Here is a 19,616-nt window from a genome sequence, read left to right as displayed (position 1 = left end):
TGAGTTCAAGGAGCTGGCAGTAGATTAAAATGCAAAACTTCAAACATTGTAATCGCAGGATTACGCCCAAAATAAATCCAACTCAGCCAATTACTGCCCCATTAGTCTACACCTGATCATCAGGAAAGTGATGGAAGGTATCAACAGAGCTATCAAGCAGCACCTGCTCAGCAATAATCTGCTCAGTGACCCTCAGTTTGTGTTACACCAGTGCAACTCAGCTCCTGACGTCATTACACCCAAGGTTCAAACATGAACAAAAGAGCTGAATTCCAGGCGTGAGGTCAGAGCGACAGCCGTTGACATCAAGGCTGCATTTGACCAAGTGTGGCATCCAGGAGCCCTAGCGAAACTAGAATCAATGACTATCAGGGAACAAACTCACCATTGGTTGGAGTCAAACCTGGCACAGTAGAAAATAGTTGTGGTTGTTGGAGATCAGTCATCTCAACTCCAGGACATCACTACAGGAGTCCCTCAGACTAATCTTTCAGGCCCAGCCACCTTTAGTTGCTGCATCAGTGACCTTCCCTCCATCATAGGTGGGGATGTTCACTTTATTTTTTGATTACACAGTATTTAGCACTATCCATGACTCCTCAGATAGTGAAGCAGTCAATGTTCAATTGCAACAATATTTGGACAATATCCAAGTTTGGGCTGATAAGTGATAAATACCATATATACTTGATTAAAACTCAATCTCATGTAAAAGTTAAACACCTATTTTTGGCCAAATAATCTGGCCTTTTCCATGTATCTGGTTTAAAAGTCAACCCTAGTATTTCACAGATAACAGATCAACATTTTAAACTCAAAGTATTATCCTATACGTAAATGTTATGATGAAGAAATTAATTTTTTGTGCTATAATGTGATTTGATGTACAATTCGTACCAGTTTGGTGCAAAAGTTTAAGACTCATCAGGTCAGAGTCAGGTGAGAACCAACCTCATGGAATACAGTCATATACCTAGTAGAGATTTTGAAGTTTCTTCATGAATTTGTGTAAAAATACCCTCCAGAAAACGCAAAAAAATTAAAAATGTAAGCAAAATTTAAACTGAAAATTACTGATGTTGCAGAGAAGACAAATAGCTGGAGTAGCAGTAAGAGAATTTTATGTTTGGGAGAAACTTGTGAGAGACTGCAAGATCGAACCAATGTTAGACAATGTTAAAATCAACTGAGGTAAACCTAGCAAATGGCCACAATTGAAGAAACAAGTTGCTGAGTGGGTACTTGACAATTGTCAAAGTGGAAAATGTGTTAATGGTGAAGCCATCCGAATCCATGCACGAAGCGAATCAAAGAAAGATGGAATTTCGGATTTTAAAGCGAGTGCTGGATGGTGCACATGATTCATGACAAGGCATGGCTTAGTACTTCTGCAGAGAACAAAGATTGCACAAAAGCTGCCTCTGAGTGAGCAGATAAGATATTGCAGGTTCACCAGTTTATAATCAAAATCGGCAGAAGGAAGGCTACAAGTTGTCATGCATTGAGAACGTGGACAAAACAGCTACATAATTCCTTAAAAGTGGAGTCTCAGGGAGATAGGATAGTGAAGAAGGCATTTAGTATGTTCTCTTTTATTGGTCAGAGCACTGAGTAGAGGAGTGGGAGGTAATGTTGTGGCTGTATAGGATATTGGTCAGGCCACTCTTGCAATACTGTGTGCAATTCTGGTCTCCCTCCTGAAGGAAGGACGTTCTGAAACTTGAACTGTTCAGAAAGCAGTTACAAGGATGTTGCCAGGATTGGAGGTTTTGAGCTATAGGGAGAGATTGAATAGGCTGGGGAAGATTTCTTTGGAGCATTGGAGGCTGAGGGGTAACCTTATAGATGGTTATAAAATCATGAGGGGCATGGATAGGGTAAATAGACAACATCTTTTCCCTGGGTTGGAGAGTCCAGAAGTAGAGGGCATAGGTTATGGGTGAGAAGGAAAAGATTTAAAAGAGACTTTTTCATGCAGAGGGCGGTGTGGTTATGGAATGAGCTACCAGAGGAAGTGGTGGAGGCTGGTACAATTACAACATTTAAAAGGCATGTGGATGGGTATATGAACAGAAAGGGTTTAGAGGGATATGGGCTGGGTGCTGGCAGGTGGGACTAGATTGGGTTGGGATAACTGCTCAGCACAGACGAGTTGGACCGAAGGTTGTGTTCCCATGCTGTAGATCTTCATGACTTTATGACTCTATTCTTGACATGCCAGAGAATCGAACTGTGAATCATAAAAGAGGAATAACAGTATTGGTGTAAATCCACTGGCCAGGAGAAAAGTCGGTTTACTTTAGTTCTTTCTTCATTGGCTGATTGGCATTAAGTTTAAACCGATGGCTATTTTAAGAGAAAAACTTTGCCAAAAGAGAAATTTCCAAAAGTAATTGTCATCCATATGCATCCCCAAGGCTGGATGGATGAAGGTAGATGTAGAAAATGAATAAAGGAAGTTTGGAATTTACGACCTGGTGGACTACCTGGTGGAAAGGAGTTTGCTCATCTGGAACCAGTTTAGATCACAAGAAGTGAAGAAATCAGTTGGTAACATCTGCTCACATAACACTGGCATAGCTGCAATTCCTGACAGACTTACAAGTATTTTGCAACCAATAGATGTTGGTATCAATAAGACATTTAAAGACATGATGAGAAAGAAGTGGAATAACTGGATGGGTTATGGAGAAGAAAATATATGCGAAAAGAGTGGTACTTGGGCTCCATCGCTGCCGCTGATCTGTGAGTTATGGATTGTTGAGTTATGGAAGGAAACAAAAGCTGACAGTATTTTCAAAATATTCAAGAAATGTGGAATTTCGAAGGCATTGGACGGTACAAAGGACGAATATCTATGGGATGACAGAAATGAAGAAGAAGAAGCGGATGATGTGCTGCCACTAACCAAGGTCAGCGAAGATGAAGAGGATCCATATGATGATATCATTCATCCTGAAGATCATGAAGCTTTATTCGGTGCTAAAGATGTTGAGCAGTGTGATTTTGTGGGATTTTAATGAACTTTTGTCTTTGACATGTTTAATTTATGATGTACCATGTAATTGTGATTTAAAGCAATATTCTACTTATACTAAGGAGTGGCAGATGGGGTTTAATTTAGATAAATGCAAAGTGCTGCATTTTGGGAAAGCAAATCAGAACAGAGCCGGACTTATACACTTAATGGTAAGGTCCTGGGGTGTGTTGCTGAACAAAGAGACCTTGGAATGCAGGTTCGTAGCTCCTTGAAAGTGGTGTCGCAGGTAGATAAGATAGTGAAGAAGACATTTGGTAAGCCTTCCTTTATTGGACAGAGCATTCATTTGAGGTCATGTTGCAGCTGTACAGGACATTGGTGTGCAATTCTGGTCTCCTTCCTATCAGAAGGATATTGTGAAACTTGAAAAAGTTCAGAATAGATTTACAAGGATGTTGTCAAGATTGGAGGGTTTACGCTATAGAGAGAGGTTGAATAAGCTGGGGATGATTTCCCTGGAGCGTCGGAGGCTGAGGGGTGACCTTATAGAGGTTATAAAATCATGAAGGGCATGTGTAGGGTAAATAGACAAGGTCTTTTCCCTGGGGTGGGGGAGCCCAGATCTAGAGGGCATAGGTTAAGGATGAGAGAGAAAAGATTTAAAAGGATCCTAAGGGGCAACTTTATCATGCAGAGGGTGGTGCATGTATGGAATGTGTTGACAGAGGCAGTGGTGGAGGGTGATACAATTAAAACATGTAAAAGACATTTGGATGGGTATATGAATAGGAAGGGTTTAAGAGGGATATGGGTCAGGTGCTGGCCAATGGGACTAGATTAGGTTAGGATACCTGTTCCGCATGGATGAATCTGTTTCCGTGCTGTGCATCTCTATGACTCTATGACTTCACTTTTTGTATAACTAAAAACTTAACAATTAATTATTGTTTCTAATGTCTTTATCCAGTAATTTCTGTAATTTGTTGTGTTTTTGTTTCTTTAATTATTTAGAGATCAATTGGGCTTCTGCTAATGATACAGTATTTTGGACTGTACCATGAATTTCAGCCCCTCAAAATGATAGTTGACCCCATAAATTTAACTTTAAAAGTGGTCTAAAAGTTTTGAGTTTTACACAATTATATATGCTAATATTTGTGCCACATAAATGCCAGGCGACAATGATCACCAATAAGAGCCAATCTAACAATCACCCCTTAACATTCCAAAGTGTTACCATCACTGAATCTCCACAAACAATGTAATTATGAATCCTCCTCCTCCATTGTGTTAACTATCTCCCATGATTCACAAATAGCTGTGGCAGGACTGATCTGTTTTTTTGTGGGGTCATTTAGCTCTGTCAATCACTTGCTGCTTATTCTGTTTGGCATGCAAGAAATCCTATTTGGCAGCTTTGCCAGTTTGACATCTCATTTTCAGGTATACCTGGTGCTGCTCCTGGCATGCTCTCCTGTTCCCTCCATTGAACCAGAGTTGATCCCCTTGCTTAAATGGTCAAATGAGGGATATATTAGGCCATGAAATTGCAGATTGTGCTGGAGTACAATTTTGCTGCTGCTGATGGTCCTCGTCATCTTGTGAATATGTAATCTTGAGTTACAAGATCTGTTTCTAAATGGGAAATCTGTCCCATTTAGCTTGCCAGTCATGCCACACAGCACGATGGAGGGTATTTTCACTGTGAAGGTGAGACTTTGTCTTGACAAGTGCCATGTGATGGTCACCCTTATCAATACTGTCATGGACAGATGCATTTGTAGTTGGCAGATTACTAAGTATGAGGCCAAGTATGTTTTTCCCTCTTTTTCCTTTACCACAGACGCAATATATTAGCTATATCCTTTAGGACTGGACAAGAACAAAGAACATTACAGCACAGGAACAGGCCCTTCGGCCCTCCAAGCCTGCACCAAACCAGATCTTCCATCTAAACTTATCACCTATTTTCTAAGGATCTGTTTCCCTCTGCTCCCTGACCATTTCTGTATCTGTCTAGATACATCTTAAATGATACTATTCTGCCCACTACTACCACCTCCACTGGCAACACGTTCCAGGCATCCTCTGTGTGAAGACCTTTCCATGCATATCTCCCTTAAACTTTTCCCATCTCACCCTGAACTTGTGACCCCCAGTAATTGAGACCCCACTCTGGGAAACGTTTCTTGCTATCCAACGTATCTACATCTCTCATGATTTTGTAGATCTCAATCAGGTTCCCCCCCCACCCCAACCTCCATCTTTCTAATGAAAATAATCCTAATCTACTCAACCTCTCTTCAGAGCTAGTGTCCTCCACAACTGCCTGATGAAGGAGCAGCGCTCCAAAACCCTGTGATTCCAAATAAACCTGTTGGACTATAACCTGGTGTTGTGTGATTTTTAACTTTGTACACTCCAGTCCAACACCGGCACCTCCAAATCATGCCCTCCATACCAGGCAACATTCTGATGAACCTCCTCTGCATCCTCTCCAAACTATCCACATCCTTTACCAAAAGGTAAAGACCTGTATGCAGTATTCCAAACATGGCCAAACCAAAGTTCTATACAATTGTAACATGACCTGCCAACTCTTGTACTCAATATCCCCATCTGATGAAGGAAAGCATGACGTATGCCTTCTTATTCACTGTATTGACATGCATTGCCACCTTCAGGGAACAGTAGACCTGAACACCCAGATCTCTGTATATCAATTTTCCCCAGTGCTTTTCCATTTACTGTACAGTTCACTCTTGAACTGGATCTTCCAAAATGCATCACCTTGCAGTTGCCCAGATTGAACTCCATCGGCTATTTCTCCGCCCAACTCTCCAATCTATCTATATTCTGCTGCATTCTCTGATAGTCTCCTTCACTATCTGTTACTCCACCAATCTTAGTGTCATCTGCAAACATGCTAGTCAAACCACCTATACCTCCCTCCAGATCATTCATGAATATCACAAACAACAATGGTCCTGACACAGATCCCTGTGGAACACCACTTGTCACAGTTTTCCATTTTGAGAAACTCCCTTCCACTACGACTCTCTGTCTCCTGTTGCCCAGCCAGTTCTCTATCCATCTAACTAGCACACCCTGGATCCCATGCGACTTCACTTTCTCCATCAGCCTACCATGGGGAACCTTATCAAATGCCTTACTAAAGTCCATGTATATGATATCTACAATCCTTCCCTCATTAATCAACTTTGTCACTTCCTCAAAGAATTCTATTAAGTTGGTAAGACGATCTTCCCTGCACAAAACCATGTTGCCTATTTTATTCCAAATGTAAAGATCCTATCCCTCAGTATCTTTTCCAGCAGCTTCCCTACCACTGACATCAGGCTCACCGGTCTATAATTTCCTGGATTATCCCTGCTATCCTTCTTAAATAAGGGAGCAATTCTCCAGTTGTCCGGGACCTCACTTGTACTCAGGGATGCTGCAAAGAATCTGTTAAGGCCCCAGCTATTTCCTCTCTTGCTTCCTGCAGTAACCTGACCTGGGGACTTGTTTCACCTTGATGCCTTTTAGAGTACCCAATACCTCCTCCCTCCTTATGCCGCAACCTGTTTACATATTTGTACCTCTATCTCATACTCATTGTTAGGAGGCCTGTAATACAGTCCCAACATTGTTACCGCACTCTTCCTATTTCTGAGCTCTGCCCAGATTGTCTCACTGTTTGAGTCCTTCATAGAGCCTTCCATGAGCTCGATTAGGGGGAGTGCTGCTACTGAACTACTCTTAGTGGTCATGTCAGGGACATTGACTGTAAGGTATGATTCCATGAGCTGTTGCTTGACTAGTCTGTGAGACAGCTCTCCAAACTTTGAAGCCGAAACTCCCTCCAGTGGGTCCACCTATAACACATTGACTGCAGCTCACCACCACTTCCTGAAAAGCAACCAGGAATTGGCATTAAATGGTGGCCACATAGGGACGCTCATGTCCTATGACTGAATTAAAGAAAACTTGCCTTCACCTGCAAAGGTTCTCAACAGAAAATTGGCCATGATTTTGTCTAGAAACTCTGAGGCTGCCAACTTCTACTTATCAAAGTGCCTCAAGAGACAAGCTCCTCAGGCCTGCACCACATACATCTTAAAGCACTGAAACTGGCACATCTGATTTTCTTTTCGTATTTGTCCTCATAACAAAACCAAATGTTTTGTCTTGAGGATCCATCTTTCCTTGCGTTTGTGTTTCTGTGAGCATGAGAAAGTGAATGTATTTTGTTGTCTTTACATTTCAGTTTTGTGTGAATGAACAATGCCTTTACTTCTGATGTAAACTTACCCAAAAAACTTATTTTATGTTGATGACTGAGAAGCACAACACCAAACAGTTAAAAGATTTCTTCTCAAATATATCTTGTCACAGACATCTGAGAAATGAGAAGAGGAATAGCTATCCCATCATCCCTCTCCTGTCCATAACAAACTGTATCAAAACTAGATTAACTGGTAACTATCATGTTGCCACTTGTAAGGAACTTGCTGTACCTAAATTGGCTGCCACATATCCTACATCACAGCAAAGGTGACCCTTAACAATTACTTAATTGGCTGAAATGGACGTTGGGATGTCATGAGATAATGAAAGGTAATATTTTGCAAATACAAATCATCGAATCCTTGTAGTGAAGAAAGAGATCATTCAGCCCATCAAGTCTGCACCCACCCTCTGAAGAGCATCCCACTCAGAACCCTACCTTATCCCCATATTTATTATGGCTAATCCACCTAACCTCTTTTTTAAATTCACACATGGGAAGAGGGCATCGCTGGGTGCCCAGAGGGCTGTTAAGAGTCAACCACATTGCTTTGGGTCTGGAGTCCTACATAGGCCAGACCAGGTGGCTCTCTGCCTGTATTCCTGATGAAGGGCTTTTGCCCGAAACATCGATTTTATTGCTCCTCAGATGCTGCCTGAACTGCTGTGATTTTCCAGCACCACTCTGATCTAGACTCTGGTTTCCAGCATCTGCAGTCATTGTTTTTACCCAGACCAGGTGAAGATAGCAGTTTCCTTCCCTAATGGGCATTAATATACTGGGTGGGTTTTTCTAACAAGCGGAAATAGATTCATGATGATCATAATAGTTTTCATTCCATATTTCTATTGGATTCAAATTCTACCATCTGCCAAGGAGGAACTTGAGCCCAGGTTTCCGGAACATTACCCAAGTCTCTGGATTAGCAGTTCAGTGATAGTACCAATAGGCCCTTGCCTCTCCTTTACATCCCTGGACACTATGGGCAATTTATAATGGCTGACCCACCTAGCCTGCACATTGATGGAAACCAAAGGGATGGGGGGAGCATGCAAACTCCACACAGATTGTTAACCAAGGCTTGAATCGAACACAGGTCACTTGCATGTGAGGCAGCAGTGCTAGCCACTGTGCCACCCATTATCATATTTTTTAAAAGAGGAAAGCCCAACTTGCTTGAGAAGATTGTGAGGAATAGGATAGAATGCATTTGGAAAGACAGCATTTGATTAGGAATAGTCAGCATGGCTTCGTGAGTGGGAGATCTTGCCTCCCAAATTTGTTCGAGTTCTTTGATGAAGTGACCAGGATGATTGATGAGGGCAGGGAGGTAGACTTCGTCTGTATGGATTTTAGTCAGGCATTTGATAAGGTTCCATATGGTAGGCTGCTCTGGATTGCATGGAATCCAAGGGGAAGCTGGCAAATTGGATACACAATTGACTTGATGGTAAGAAGCAGAGGGCAATAGTGGAAGGATGCTTGTCAGACTGGAGGCCTCTGACTTAGTGGAATGCCTCAGGGGTCGATTCTGGACCCATTGCTGTTTCTTATCTATGTCAATAATTTGGATGAGAATGTACAAGTCATGATTAGTGAGTTTGCTGATGACACTAAAGCAAGCAGTGTTGTGGGCAGTGTGGAATGTTGTCAGTAATAACAGCAGGACCTTGATCAGCTGGGGAAGTGGGCCAAGAGTTGGCAAATGGAGTTTAATATAGACAAGTGTGAGGTCTTGCATTTTGGAAACTCAAATCAAGGTAGGAGTTTGTGGTGAATGGTAGGGCCTTAAGGAGTGTAGTGGAACAGAGGGACCTAGAAGTTCAGGTGCAATGTTCTCTGAAAGTGAAGTCACAGGTAGACAGGGCAGTGAAGAAGGCTTTTGGCACACTGGCCTTCATCAGTCAGGGCATTGAGTATAGAAATTAAGAAGTTATATTGTAGTTGTACAGGACGTTAGTAAGGCTGTACTTAGAGTATTGTGGTCAGTTTTAGTCACCTTGCTAGAGAAAAGATGTTATTAAACTGGAAAGAGTGCGGAAGAAATTTTAGATTACTTACAGTGTGGAAACAGGCCCTTCGGCCCAACAAGTCCACACCGACCCGCCGAAGCGCAACCCACCCATACCCCTACATTTACCCCTTACCTAATACTACGGGCAATTTAGCATGGCCAATTCACCTGACCCGCACATCTTTGGACTGTGGGAGGAAACCGGAGCACCCGGAGGAAACCCACGCAGACACGGGGAGAACGTGCAAACTCCACACAGTCTGTTGCCTGAGTCGGGAATTGAACCCAGGTCCCTGGCGCTGTGAGTCAGCAGTGCTAACCACTGTGCCACCGTGCCGCCCATGAGGATGTTGCCAGGACGCAATGGTTATGAGTTATAGGGAGAGGTTGGAGAAGCTAGGCCTTCTTTCTTTAGAGTGTAGGAGACTGAGAGGGCATCTTATAAACGTGTATAAGGTCACAAGAGGTATGGATAGGGTTAATACACTCTGTTTTTTATCCCAGAGTTGGGGAATCGAGGATGAGGGCATGAGTTTAAGGTTAGAGGGGAATTAATAAAAGGGAACCTGAGGGGCAACTATTGTATACAAAGTGTGGTGCGCATATGGAATGAGCTGCCAGCAGAAGTGGTTGAGGCGGCTACATTAACAACATTTAAAGCGCAGTTGGACAAATACATGGATAGGAAAGGTTTGGAGGGATATGGGCCAAGTGCAGGGAAATGGGGTTAGCATGGATGGACATTTTGATCGGCATGGACTAGTTTGGGCCAAAGGGCTTGTCTCCATGGCTCCATGGAGGACTCCATGACTCTAGGACTCTATGTTTTTTGGTTCAAATTGAGTGTTTCAATGGAATCTGCTGGAAAAATAGTTTGAAACTGCCAGTAATTTTTCTCATTCTATGTTTGTATTTCCACAGGGTGTCCTCAGTCAGAACTCAGGAGCTCCATATGTCATGAAGCCATGCTTATTTGAATGCTCATTTTAAATTAACCAGCTTAAAACAGGAATTAAACTTCTGAAAGGAATAAACTTTGTTGTCACAGAAACTTGTTGACTCTACATTACATTATACATCATCCCACCAGACAATCCTATTGGAATAAGACAGAAAGTCTGCAAATCCCACCGTAGACAACAATCCCACTCCAAACTGGGTTTGCAAATGATTTCCCATCCTACCCTATTAACAGGCAACTGTTCTTGAAGTGTTTAACTATGGAAGGTGAATTACTAAAGACTAGTCACTTAGACAATGGAACCTACTGTTAAAATATTATTGAGCTATAATTGGAATATGTAATGATGGTTGAATGACTGACAGAGAGCGACAGCATGTCTAATTCAATTACTTACATGCTTCATGCATATGGGTTTCTGAGGAGAATTGGTGCAGGAGTTGAGCTATGTGGAACTCATGCTATCCTTCCCTCCATCCAACTAACAAGCTTGGACCAAGTCTATTAATTTTTTCCATTCTGAAGGAGCCAGATTCTTTTTAAAGAAGGAATTCAATTCCACAGCAATATGCCTCAAAGAACAGAAAACTCAGCTCAGTACTGAAATTGAGCTCACCAGAGTCAGCCTTCTTCACTGCCCTGTCTACCTGTGACTTCACTTTCAGAGAACATTGCACCTGAACTTCTAGGTCCCTCTGTTCCACTACACTCCTTAAGGCCCTACCATTCACCACAAACTCCTACCTTGATTTGAGTTTCCAAAATGCAAGACCTCACACTTGTCTATATTAAACTCCATTTGCCAATTCTTGTTTTATGTTTTACAGACTTTTTTGGGCAATCTATCCTCCCTTACTCTAAAAGTGTGTGTGTGTGTGTGTGTGTGTGTGTGTGTGTGTTCCCATCACCAAGCTCACCCTTGATTTAAATTTACATAGTACACTGGCTGTGACAAACCAGCTCAGAGTCAGTCCCTGAAGTCAGGAGACTGTCTGAATCTCCTGTTTATTTTTTTCTCTTTTTCTTTTTACAAGTTGTATAAATCTTTATTCAATTTCCACCACCAGGAAGAAAAGAAACACCCAAGCGGCCAGTGCCCTTCACATCAAAGGACAATGCTGTGTGATCAAACAGTGAAGGGGAGGGCAGAGATTAAATCAAAATAGAGTTGGACAGGGAAATAATACACACCACTCCCTGCGGTGCCCACCTCTCCCTGAACAGCTCAAGGATGTTGGTGAATGCCACATGATTCTTCTCCAGAGGTACCCGGGCTCTAACATAACCATGGAAACGGGGCAGGCAATTGGCCCTAATGACCCCCTCCATGGCCCGCTGCCTGGACCTGTTTATGGCCAGTTTGGTCAGGGAATCTCCTGGGTTTTTTTGGGCTTTTTTGCTTTTTTTTTTGCTTTTTTTTTGTTATTACCCCCACACTACCACCTAACTGCGGTAGTGCTCATTTTTCTCCCCAGCACCCATGTTGTGTGTGTGCAGGTGTGAGACACAGTGAAAGACACAAGGTATACGAATCTTTATTCAATTTCCACCACCAGGAAGATAGGAAAACACCCGAGTGGCCAGTGACAAGCAGTGCCCTTCACATCAAAGGGCAATGCTGTGTGATCAACCAGTGAAGGAGAGGGCAGGGATTAAATCAAAATAGAGTTGGAGGGGGAAATAATATGCTCCACTCCCTGCAGTGCCCACAGCTCCCTGAACAACTCCAGGGTGTTGGTGTGCTCCTTCTCCAAGGACACCCGGGCCCTAACGTAAACGCAGAAGAGGGGCAGGCAGTCAGCCCTAGCGACCCCCTTCCACAGCCCTCTGCCTGGACCTGTTTATGGCCAGTTTGACCAGGGAATCTCCGATTTATTTATTTTTTATTTTTCCCCAGCACCCCTGTGTGTGTGTGTGCAGGTATGAGACACAGTGAAAGACATAAAGTGTACAAATCTTTATTCAATTTCCATCACCAGGAAAATAGGAAAACACCCGAGTGGCCAGTGACAAGCAGTGCCCTTCACATCAAGGGGCAATGCTGTGTGATCAAAACAGTGCAGGGGAGGGCAGGGACTAAATCAAAATAGAGTTGGAGGGGGAAATGATGCACTCCACCCCCTGCGGTGCCCACCTCTCCTGAACAACTCCAGGGTGTTGGTGGACACCGTGTGCTCCTTCTCCAGAGACACCCGGGCTCTTAACGTAAATGCAGAAGAGGGGCAGGCAGTCAGCCCTCACGACCCCCTTCCACAGCCCTCTGCCTGGACCTGTTTATGGCCAGTTTGACCAGGGAATCTCCAATTTATCTCTGTCAGCCAAGGCTCCCTGATTGACACAGGTTAACAACCCCAATTAATGATTTCATCGTCAATGGGTTCCACAGTAAGTGTGATAAATGTGTGTGAGTGAGTTTGAATGTGTGAGAGTGTGTGTAAGAGTGTATATGTGGATCTGTCTGTGAGTGAGTGATTATGTGAGCATTGTTACAACATGGGGTAAACTCTCCTGCTTAATTTAACACCAACAACACAAAATAGATTTATCCCGTGCAGTAATCTGAGAAAATTCGATAGACCAAGAAATAGTTAAAAGTAAAAATTAACAACTTTATTTCTTAAAGTATAACAGAATAATTAACTAAAAACTATTTACAATTCCTTACTCTAACCTATCTGTTACCTTCCCTTCTATAATACTAGTCCAATAAAACTCCCGATTACGATTTACAACACAAAACGTCTTATCTCAAAACCAGGCAGCTTTTGTTTTCTCAGAATGCCAATCTTCTTTTCTTCTATTTAGGAATTTCTGCTTCACAGGTTACTGATCGATAAAGGTGCTTTTAAGAGCGCTATTTTTCAGGCAGCCTTTTTATGTGTTGGTAGCTGAGCGGTTCTCCTCTCAACTGTTCAACTTTCCCCAGTCTTATACCCCCAAAGCATCGGATTATGTCATTGGATTTTAAGATTATCAGTGTACTCAATTGAAACTGCTTTGGAGATTGGTATTTTTTGGGGCACAATTTAAACTCATTAGCCTAATGTGAATCTGTTTTGTTATTTCTAGGCATTGTGTCTTATTGAAGACACTTGGTGCTGTCACTGCTAGCTTTTAACTCTCTGAAAGGTACAGGACACCCACATCTTCATAACAGTGTGTATATCCGTGAGAGAGAGAGAGAGAGAGAGAGAGTCTATATGTGTGTGTATGTATGGATGTTGAAATCGGAAAAAGCACACATACAGAATGTAGAAGAAAGTCAGCAAGTCAGGCAGCATCGGTTGACAGACAAACAGACTTAATGTTCTGGGTCCAGTATGACAATTCTTCAGAACATTTCCCCGGCCCACCTCCCCCAACCCCAGACTGAATGGCTGGGCAGTTCTGACTGACGACTGGCCAGATCCCTAACTGATCTCTGTGTATTTCAAGGCCAAGTCATTGCGTGTATTTAAAACAGAGATTGAAAGTTTTTTGTTTAGTAAGGAGATCAAGGCAGGGGAATGGGTTTAAGAAACATATCAGCCGTGATCAAATGACAGAACTGAGTTAATAGGCTGAGTGGCCAAATTTTTTAATTAGATTCTTTACAGCGTGGAAACAGACCATTCAAGATTAGTGGTGCTGGAAGAGCACAGAAGTTCAGGCAGCATCCAACGAGCAGCGAAATCGACGTTTCGGGCAAAAGTCCTTCATCAGGAATTCCACACTGACTGTCCGAAGAGTAACCCAGCCAGACCCATTTCCCTTTGACTAATGCACGTAACACTATGGGATAATTTTGCATGGTCAATTCACCTGACCTGTACACCTTTAGACTGTGGGAGGAAACCGGAGCAAACACAGGGAAAATGTGCAAACTCCACACAGACAGTCCCTGAGGCTGGAATTGAATCTGGGACCCTGGTGCTATGAGGCAGCAGTGCTAACCACTGTGCCACCCCATGCTACTCCTCTATCCTATGGTCTTATGGAGGAAGAGATTAAGACAGACCGGGGTGGAGATCAGGATGGGGAGAGTGGGAGAGATAGGGAGGTCAGAATCTGGCAGAGACCTGAAGGAGAAGGTGGGTTGTAAGAGCCATGAGGAAGTGTGGATGATAGAAAGAGAAAGGGCCTCCTAACACCTGGGCTTTCCTTGTCCCAGGCCCACCCTCTGGCTTATGGGTCCTTTCCTCTTCTCAATCCGGCAACACCCCCAATATCCTGCAAACATCTCTTCCCACCAGTGAATCCCAGTTCAAAATCATGCAAGCTTCCCTGCACGTGTATGATCATGCATTTTTGTGTGACGTCAGATATAAAGTCAATGTCATAATGTCAGTGCGTTGAACCATGTATTAACCAAGGAGCGCATGTATAGTTGTGCACAGTTTTTTTTTATTTCAAAAATATACTTTATTCATAAAATAGTTTGATGGTCTGTACAGTTGGTCATGCCATACATACGCAAACATTCCATTTCTTTGCATACAGAGATCAGAATTTATCATTTGTATATGCAGGTCTGTACGTTTATCAATCATATGTACATATAATTAGTGAGGCGTCAGCAGAGCCCAAATGACTGCGTGGGTCCCCTGTTCTTCCTAGCAGGCTGATGTTACACGGTGGTCTTTCCCCATGGCGCCTTGGTGACAGCTGCCCCAAGCTTCAGCGCGTCCCTCAACACGTAGTCCTAGACCTTGGAATGTGCCGTCTGCAACACTCCTTCAGCTGGAAGATCAACAGGTTTCAGACCACCCAGAGAGCGTCCTTCACCGAGTCGATGATCCTCCAGGCACAGTTGATGTCCGTCTCACTGTGCATCCCGGGGAACAGACCGTAGAGCACAGAGTCCCACGTCACGGCGCTGCTTGGGACGACCCTCGACAAACACCACTGCATTCCTTTCCAGACTTCTTCTGCGTAGGCACATTCCAGAAGGAGGTGTGTGACAGTCTCGTCCCCACCACAGCTGCTTCGAGGGCAGCATGCGGTGCGGCTGAGAGTCCGGGCATGCATAAAGGATCTCACAGGCAGAGCCCTTTGCGCACAGTTGTTGTGTTGGCAAACACGGCTCTGGGAGCCTAACCCTGTGTACACCATACCCTTGCAGCAGCATTTAGTCCGTCAGATCCATTGAGCTGTAAAGTGCAGTGTGGACGTGCAGAAACTACAGTTAGTAAAGATGTGGAGAAGCTAGTATCTGCCTGATACCAGTGTGTGTAGATGTGGGCTACCTGCAGTTGCTGCCCTGAAATGTTGGTTTTGAATGTCCACAGTGGAGCTCTAGCGGAACAAGTAACAAATCAGAGTTGTCAGATATCTACTCAGACTTCCATTCAGGAATTCCCAGTAGCTAGTTTCGATCCTGTGGGTGGTAGGATAGAGGAGAGCTGAGATTAAGTACTAATGAGGGTGATAATGTGCAATTATCCCTATTAATGGACTACTGACCACTGACTAGTGAGAATCTCATCTGGGACTTATTTGGAAAGTGTAAGTCTCAGCATTGAGAAAAGCTTCACTAGACATTTTACACAATTCTCCTAAATTTCTCGCCCTAGTCCCTGTTGTTCAGGGCTGAGGAGATTCCACTCACTGAGTGGGCGGCACGGTGGTTAGCACTGCTGCCTCACAGTGCCAGAGACCCGGGTTCAACTCCCGACTCAGGCGACAGACTGTGTGGAGTTTGCACGTTCTCCCCGTGTCTGCGTGGGTTTCCTCCGGGTGCTCCGGTTTCCTCCCACATTCCAAAGATGTGCGGGTCAGGTGAATTGGCCATGCTAAATTGCCCATAGTGTTAGGTTAGGGGTATGGGTGGGTTGCGCTTCGGCGGGTCGGTGTGGACTTGTTGGCCCAAAGGGCCTGTTTCCACACTGTAAGTAATCTAATCTGATTCTGTCATTGTGGCCTCACTCTCACTTTCCCTTTCCCCATCCTCCCTGTCTGCTCTAGTAACAATTCTAGCTCCAGTTTTATTATTGTTTTGAGAACAAAATGTAAAAGAACTTGCATTTATATAGCACCATTCACCACTTCAACTTAAAACCAATGAAGTACTATTGAGGTGTAGTCTCTGAATTACTGTGCTTTTCTGAATGTTAACCCCTTGTCCTTTCTTAATCCTGAATCCTTATTCTCATCTCTGTCTAGTTTATTCGGTTCTATAATCTCAAACTTTACAATTCCTTATCTCCTCATTCACAATGGCAAACATCATATTCCTACTTCAGAATAACTTTCTGGTGAAGTCTTTGAAAGCTTTTGATGGGGTACAACATTCAATAAACACAGATCTTGTCATTAAAGGCCTACCTTCCTCTCAATACTTTTAGATTTTTATCACGTCAATCACGTGTTACTTCGCTTATTTACTTTGTCAAAAATGCATTTTCAATTCAATTTTCAAAACAAGTATCTCAAATTTTTGCTTTTCACCCTTGGTACATAGATTCTGATCAACATACACCGTGGACAAAATTTTCACCCACACTTCAACCACAAAAACCACTAATACATGCCACCCTGAACCCCACCCACACATCTCACCCATAGGCCAGCCAGAAACCTCACCACACACCACACATTTTATCGCTCATTTCTTCTTCCCACATGTTTATTCTACCCATCCATCATCCTCCCTTTCTCACTCCACCTCATCCCAGACTTTAAAGGGATGTAACAAATGAGTGGCATTATGGCTGGACTGTTGACCTTGGTAATGTTCCAGGGACCCAGGTTTGAATCCCACATTGGCAGGTGGTGGGATTTGTATTCAATAAAAATCTGGAATTAAGAATGTAGTTGTCAGAAAAAAACAAACATCTAGTTCACCAATGTCCTTTAGGAAAGGAAACTGCCATTCTTACCTGGTCTGGCTTACTTGTGACTCCAGTCCCACACTAATGTAGTTGACTCTTTAGTGCTCTCTGGATAATTAGAAATGGACAATAAATTCTGGCCTCGCCAGAGACACCGACATGCCTTGAATGAACTAACAAAAACCCAAAAATGGAAATGACATTTCCTCGGCAACTCTGATCACCAAAAACCATGTTTTCATCTCTTTGACATGAGTTGACCATCACCTTCCAATATCTCTTGTTGGTTATTCAGTTTGCTAAGACTGTACTCCTGCGCATGTTATTGCATTGTTACCTCTGGTGACCCTCAAGGATCTTGTCTGGCACCCCCTCCTCTTTCTTACCTAAATGTTGCCCCATAACAACATCATACTAATGAAAGGGCGAAGGTTTCAGTCACCTGACCCACAGGCTGAAGGCTGTGGTGAAGCCGCCATTTAAGATACCAACCATAGTTTAGCTGGTCCACCCCCAGAGGCCAGCCTGATAGCCAGAGTGGGGAGCCATCAATGAGTTTTGTATCACTATTTATATCCACACTTGGAGATAGGTTCAACTTCCTGGAGGCCAATGATAATAAAAGTGGGGCTATTCAGTGGATGAGGTATTCAACCTGGGTTAGGTTTAACAGTGAGGGAAGTGTTGGAGAAGGATTAAGAGGGATGTGATTGGGATGGGAGGGGGTGATTCTAAGGCTTTTTATTAGTATATCAAGAGGATTTCCACACAAAGATTTGATGCCCATTAGGGACCAAAGGGGCAACTTGTGCATGAAACCAGTGGTCATTGTGAGATCTTAAATGAATATTTCTCATCTCTATCCACAAAGATTAGATTCCCTACAGTATGGAAACAGGCCGTTCAGCCCAACATGTCCACACCGACCCTCTGAAGAGTAACCTACCCAGACCCATTCCCCTACATTTACCCTCTGACTAATGCACCTAACAGTATGGGCAATTTAGCATGGCCAATTCACCTGACTTGCACATCTTTGGACTGTGGGAGGAAACCAGAGCATCTGGGGAAACCCACAAAGACACAAAGAGAATGTACGAACTCCACACAGACACCCAATGCAGGAATCAAACCCAGGTCCCTGGCGCTGTGAGGCAGCAGTGCTAACCGCTGCGCCACTATACCACCCCAAAAGAGAAAGACATTGTAGCCGGGGATTTTAGTTGGGATGGTGAGGGTCTAGAGTATGCTAAGATAAATAAAAAGGAGATATTAGATGTGTTAGTAGCATAATGAAACATAAATCCCCAGGGTCTGATGAGATGTATCGCAATCTGGTTTGGAAGGCAAGGGAGGGAATTGTTAGGCCCCTTACAGAGATGTTTAATACTTTTCTGGCCACAGGCCAACTGCCAGATGACTAGAGGATAGCTAATACAGTTCCTTTGTTCAAGAAGAGCAGTAGGGATAGGCCAGATAATTACTGACCAGTTAGTAAGACATCAGAGGTAGAGAAATTACTGGAAGAAATTCTGAGATCAAGGCAGTGACTGATCAGAGATAGTCAGGACAGATTTCCTCGAGGGAGATCCTGTCTGATTAATTTAATTGAGTTTTTTGAAATGGTGACTAAATATGTTGATGAGGATTGTGCAGCTAAGGCTTTCAGTAAGGCCTTTGACAAGGTCCCACATGGAAGACTGGTCCAAAAGTTAAGAGCCCATGGGATCCAAGGTATCATCAGCAAACTTGTGGATGTAGTTTGGCCACACAGTCAGGAGTGGACAGGGAGTAGAGTACAGGTCATTCTGCTATAACATGACAGTTGTGTTCCGCTGTGAGCCCATGTTATAGAAAATTGCATTATGGAAAACCACAAAATAAAACCACACTGTAGAAGCTCAGCACAGATAATTGCTATATCTGTTCAGTAGGAAGTTTGCATTATCCAAACTGCACCCATAGTTCATCAATCATGTTATAGCCAATTTGTGTTGATGAAGCACATGTTATACCAGAACGACCTGTAAGAAATTGAGAACTCAGCCTTGTGGTGCACTAGTGTTGAAGATTGTTGTGAAGCAAGTGCTGTTGCCTATTCCCACTGACTGCAGTCTGTGAGTCAGGAAGTGGAGAGGGCAGCGCAGAGACCCCCTGACAACTCTAAGTCACCAAACCTTTGTTTGTGAGAAGTTGCTCCAGATTTCTATTAAGCTTTGTGGTTAAAAAGTGCTTCTTGATTTTACTCCAAAGAGGTCTAACTCTAATGTTGTACTAATGTTCCCCTCTTCTTCACAGTTGGCTTGTATCTACTCTGTCAAACAACTTTAACACTAGAATGAATCAAGCATTGGCAGCATTGGGATAAAATGGTCTCATTGACAACTGTCAGATCATCTGTTCTATTAATTTAGAACATAGAACATAGAACAGTACAGCACAGAACAGGCCCTTCAGCCCACGATGTTGTGCCGACCATTGATCCTCATGTGAGGTAAACCTAATGTACAAACTCTCAAATTTCTGTGACCATATGCATGTCCCGCAGTCTCTTAAATATC

The sequence above is a fragment of the Hemiscyllium ocellatum genome, chromosome 42 (genome assembly GCF_020745735.1).
Source record: "Hemiscyllium ocellatum isolate sHemOce1 chromosome 42, sHemOce1.pat.X.cur, whole genome shotgun sequence".
NCBI lineage: Eukaryota > Metazoa > Chordata > Chondrichthyes > Orectolobiformes > Hemiscylliidae > Hemiscyllium > Hemiscyllium ocellatum.
This window is presented reverse-complemented; position numbering follows the sequence as displayed.